This window comes from Cucurbita moschata, unplaced genomic scaffold, assembly GCF_002738365.1.
Source record: "Cucurbita moschata cultivar Rifu unplaced genomic scaffold, Cmos_1.0 Cmo_Scf00006, whole genome shotgun sequence".
Lineage (NCBI taxonomy): Eukaryota > Viridiplantae > Streptophyta > Magnoliopsida > Cucurbitales > Cucurbitaceae > Cucurbita > Cucurbita moschata.
In genome coordinates, this window is record NW_019268522.1 from 4,857,508 (window position 1) to 4,863,386 (window position 5,879).

Here is a 5,879-nt window from a genome sequence, read left to right on the forward strand (position 1 = left end):
ATACCTCAAAATGTTATTAGAGGCCAAATCACAAGTTTATGGATATTTATCCCGCTAAATTAATAAACATATCTCTAATCTTTCTATTTTATAGAAGAAAATATCCTTAATTTTTTTAAAAAATTAAAAAATAATTTTACTATTAATTTTGTAACGGCCTAGATCCACCGCTAGCAGATATTGTTCTTTTTGGGCATTCCCTTTCGGGCTTTAAAACGCGGGAAGATTTCCACACTTTATAAATGGTGGTTTGTTCTTCTCTCCAACATGCATGAGACATCACATTTTTTTTATGCCATATATTCACCGAAAATATCTAATTACACCTCATGAATGATCTTCCTCTTCAATTCTAAGGGTACTCACAATAAAAAAAAAACTTTTTAATTTTTGTTTTTGTTTTTGGCATAAAGGTATTAATATTATTTTTTTTAAAAAGTTAATAGATATATATTTTTTAATTTAGTATGAATGGCGTGATGATAAGAATATTTTTAATCTTTAAGTCTATTGGTATTTTTGAACTGGACTACGAAGACGACCACGACGACAAAAAAAAAAAAAAAATTAAACGTATTTTACTTGTAATTTCTTAATTAATAGTATACTTATTATGTGAGAACATTTAGTGTATTGGAACACCTGCATTCATATATTCAAAATAAATAAATAAATAAATAAATAAATAAATAAATAAATAAATAAATAAATAAATAAATAAATAAAATAATTTTAGAGAGAGGAGTTGACTCTAGTAATAGGAAGACATTAATTGGCGCTACAAAGTTGACCGACGCCTTTTCAAGTGATTTGACGGAATTAATTACAAACCTCCCAACTCTATATATCCTATTCTTCTACGTCTATTTCCAATTATTTTATTATTATTATTATTATTTTAATTAGCTTTGTAAATTCTATTTCTTTTTTACATTTTCAATGGTATTAAACTTCATTTTTAAAAACTAAAAAGTCAAAATTTAAGATTTTTTTTTTAATTTTTGTTTTATTATTTAAAATTATTTACAAAAATTTGACTAAGAATTTATTTATTTTTTATTTTTTAAAAAGGAAAAAATAGATCAAATGGTTATAAAATGCGACCCTAAGTATTTATCAATTGGAACATTAATATTTTAATATGTAGTAATTGCAATTAAAAAAATTTTAAATTTGAATCTCGCCGGAAACCGCCCATACCTCCTGCTTAAGCCCATGTGCGTTCCCTCAACTCATTCAATACCTTCCACCACTGCTCTACAAAACACACATGTTGGAAACACATATACGAGGGTTTGCGAGGTTGAGATCGCCGACGCGTTTCTGATCTCGTTTCAACGAATGTTAGCGATAGGAACACATTTGAGGTTTTCGGTGTTGTTGTGCGAGTGATTGGTGAACGAACGGTGGCTGGAATCGAGCGTGAGGTCGTTATAGTATTGATCTAAGAGGAGAGGGAGAAAGTTTCATGACCTCTAGAATTTTGGGTTGAAACGACCAAGTCCATAGGTCGAGATTTGACTCGAAAGTCAAAGTTTGGACAACCTAACATCCATTAAACCAAGGCACGTCCATTAATTTGTTCAACCCAAAAGAGAAACTTGACCCAACTTGGTGTACGCAATAGGCATAAGGCGACCCACCATTTCCATAGACCTTGTTAGATAAATCTTGTTTTAGATTAAAAGTCGTTACTATTTTTTAGTTAATGCCTCACCATTAAAGTGAGTGGAATGTACCGGTTGGAATGAATTTAATTAAATTACCACTCCTTTTCATTTTTAAGATAGGTTATTTAAATATGTCAATTGAACCAGAATAAAATCATCGCGTCTTCAGCGCAAAATCTAAAATACGGCCTCTTTCTTTGTTTTTCCGTTATTTTCTTCTTCCAACATTTTCTTTCGGCTTTTTTTCTCCGTCAACGATTTCCTCACATTCGCTCAGTCAAAGATAACAAGTGGTATTAGACCCTTGTTCATCTACCAGTGTTATATCATTGTGGAGAAGCCAAGTCAAAGCCAAGTTGAATAGCTCAATTGGTTAGAACGTCAACCTACAGGCGCAAGGGTTGTAGCACGCCATTGAGCCAGAGGAAGGAGAAACAATCAAGTACTGGGAGGATCAGCTGGCTGGCGTTCGCTGCCATATTGTGGTCTGTGCCTCCAGAGATGCTGTCATCTCTGTCCACCAAGCGCACTACGCAATCGACCTAGGAGGGGATCAAATCCCGTCGGGTTGGTATGCAGCGAGTGCAGGAGTCCAACATCAAGCAGCTGTGGAAGGAGCTCTCGGAGATTCGCTTTAAGGACGGCGAATCCGTCGATGATTTTTCAATGCGGATCATGAGGCTCGCCAATAGCATCACCACTCTCGGTGGGAGCATCAACGACATAGAAATTGTGAAGAAGATGCTACAGGTCGCCCCAGATCACCTCGAGCAAGTCCGCAATTTCGATGAGACATTACTTAACGTGAACGACCTAACGATGGAAGAGGTGACCGAAAGATTGCGCAACGTCGAGCAGAGGAAGAAGAATGCCTCTTCAGCTGTTGACAAACAGGGTCGTCTACTTATTGAGATTGCGTCATCTCTTCTTGCATTGCCTTTAGCTAGCACGAGTTCTTCTCTGCTTTGGCGAAAGAGTTCGGTTCATCCGCGTTGATGACATGCAGTTTGGCCACCTCTTCTTCAAGCTCGTGCGCCGCCAGTTCCGGTGGTTCACCTCCTCCCAGTAGGTCTTCAATCCTCCTGTACTTGGCCGCCAGACCATCATCGTGATCCGCATCCAGCGTCGAGTCCGCAGTACGTGGTGTTGTGAACTCCACTAGTTCAAGGGGCATAGCAGGAGTTGTGGTTGGTGTTGGCATAGGCCTACATGCCTGAAGCTCCGTGACAACTCTGACGAGAGCAACATGTCCTCCAGCGGCAAAGGCAGTAAGAAGCAATGGAAATCTCGCGAGCGCGCGCGGGGGATGAAGGGGATCAAAAGAAGGAGTCGATTGATGGCGGGCCAATCCAATGCTCAAACTGCGGGAAGAAGAGCCACCTGAGTAAGAATTGCTGGAGCAAGCTCAAGAACAAGAAGAAGGCCCATGTGGCCCAATTTGAGGAGGAAGAGCCGGCTCTTTTCGTGGTGAGCGCATCGATTTTATTCGACGTTCCCGATTCTGATTCCAAATCCACGGAGGTAATCGACGACAACGTGACTGCTTCGGTGAGCGTCGAACCCTAGGAAGAGCTCCAGCTGGGTGTGACAAAGGCACTGGCTGGGGAGCCAATTCAACTAAAGGAGAAGCGAGTGTTCGCTCAAAATGGTGAAAGAGGCGCGCAGCAAAAGCACCAACGATGAGTTCTCGACACAGGGGTAACAAACCATATTACCGGGGCCAGGTTTGCGTTCTCCAAGCTCGACTCGAGGATTCACGGGACAGTGAAGTTCAGTGATGGCTTCGTTGTCGAGATCGAAGGGCGTGGCACCATCTTATTCGTCAGCAAGGGAGGTGAGGACTGCAAGCTGACCCATCCCAAGGCTCAAGGCTAACCTTGTAAGCCTGGGTTAACTCGATGAGGCCTGCTGCTTCATCTCCATCGAGCACGGACTACTCAAGATCTGTGATGATCGACGATGGCTGGTCACGCAAGTTCGGCGCATGGTAAACCGCCTTTACATCCTAGAGTTGAAGATAAAGCAACCGGTCAGCCTCTTGGCAAGGACCGAAGAAGTAGCTTGGAGGTGGCACGCAAGGTATGGGCATCTGAACTTTCCTACTCTACAAACTCAAGGAGGAGATGGTGCACGGTTTGCCGGCAATCGAAGGCGTGAACAGGCCGTGCGACGGGTGTCTCATCGGCAAGCAGAGGCGCACTCCCTTTCCGTCTGAGGCAGCCGGTGAGACGTTAGAGCTCATGCACGACGATATCTGCGGGCCCATCAAGTCGGTGACCCCAAGCGGCAAGACCCTCTTCTTCCTGCTAGTCGATGACAAAAGTCGCTTCATGTGGCTGATCCTACTGCAAGCGAAAAGTGAGGCGGTAGAGGCGATTAAGCGCATTCAAGCGCGAGTATAAGCCAAATGCTGGAAGAAGATGCGAGTGTTGCACACGAACCGAGCGCGGAGAATTCGCCTCGGTGAGCTTTCGTAAGTACTGCAACGAGCTCGGCATATAACAGCACCTAACGGCGCCCTACTCCCCCAGCAAAACAGGGTGATGGAGCTTCGAAATCAGACCATCGTTGGGACAGCAAGATCATTGTTGATGACGGCCGGGATGTTGGGAGGTTCTAGGAAGAGACGGTCATGACGGCTATCTACCTCCTCATCCTCTATAAGGGTTTGTAGCAACTCATACATCTATTGATTATGCTTTCGCCCTCAAAGCAACTACCTTACACACACTACTAGAAAGGTAGGAAAGAAAAGTCCCGAAAGTCTTCAGATTTTAAAAATAGTAAAAAAAAAAAAATCATATTTTTTATAACTCTTCGGATCAACCCCTCATGATTCGCTTTTAGAACTCTGAAATCGAATGGTTAAAATCCTTGATTTTTTTTGGATAACAATAACCAATAATAATATTTAGATAGAGTCTTCATTCATTAAAATGAAAAAACATAAATATAATTAAAGTATAAAATATAGGATCATCCGAGTTTCAAATTTTTTCTGTTTAATTCTTTAAAAATGATTATTTTAGTCTTTAAAATTTATAAATAAATGTAGTATACTTTTTTAAAGAAAAAATATATATATATAATTACTTAAAAGGGAATTATTTATAGTTTGACCTTAAAATTTGTAAAAAAAAAATATAAAATAATGATAATAGCCCATTTGAAAATGATATCGTGGTGTGGATTTATTTTGTTGAATAATATGATTCAATTATTATTATTATTAAGGTTTTTGAAATGAAAATGAGTTAGGCTAACAAATATAAGAAGGTAGGTGCATTACACAACCTATGAAGGTCCCATTTAGGTTGAATTTTAACAACTCTATTAATGGAACCAAACCAAATTTTAATTTGATATCAATGGATTTGGTACAAAAATATGAGTATCTTTTTTAAATAATAACAAACGTCCTCGAGTACGACTCTTCATAATCTGCCAAAAAAATTTGAATATTTAACTTTCTTGTCCACGACTACGACCTAAAGTATTTATTATTTTCTTTTCAAAGTCAAGGTCGATTTCTTCCTGTTTTGGTTCATGTTTATTTCGTAAGAATTATGGAAATTTATTAGAAATGGGTTGAGAATCCTATCCACTTGGATTATCTAACTCAAGTTATAAAGATTGGTTAAATTTTTAAACAATTAAAAATTTGGGGTAAGTCGTAGGTTGACATTTTTTTGTTAGGTCAACTTGATCAACCTGACCAGGGTTATAATCTAACCCTGCTACCCTACATTACTTCTATAATTATTATGAATGTTATTAAGAATATTTGACATTTGTAACAAAGGTTAGTGATGTCTTATCACTAATGAATATTTGATATTTGAGATATATGAGATTTCATTTATTAAGGTAAAATATACGGTGGATAAATAAAATTTTTAAAAAATAAATTATAAAGAAAAAAAAAAACTTGAAAATAGAGGGTTGAGTTAAATTCGGTTGTGAACTCTCTTGTGGTTATTGGATCACCAATCCAACTAAGACCAGATTTCGAGTTAGTAGTGTTGATATTTTAATCAATTATATGGATTAGATACGAAGAAATATTGTTGTGACAGGTCTCCCCAATGAGATGACATAATCTCGGTTATCATATAAATTATTTTATTAAAAGAATAATGAAGTGTTTTTAGTAAAAATACTTTAATTCTAAGTCATTTATTAAAACGTAGTCTATCTTAAAAGTATTCT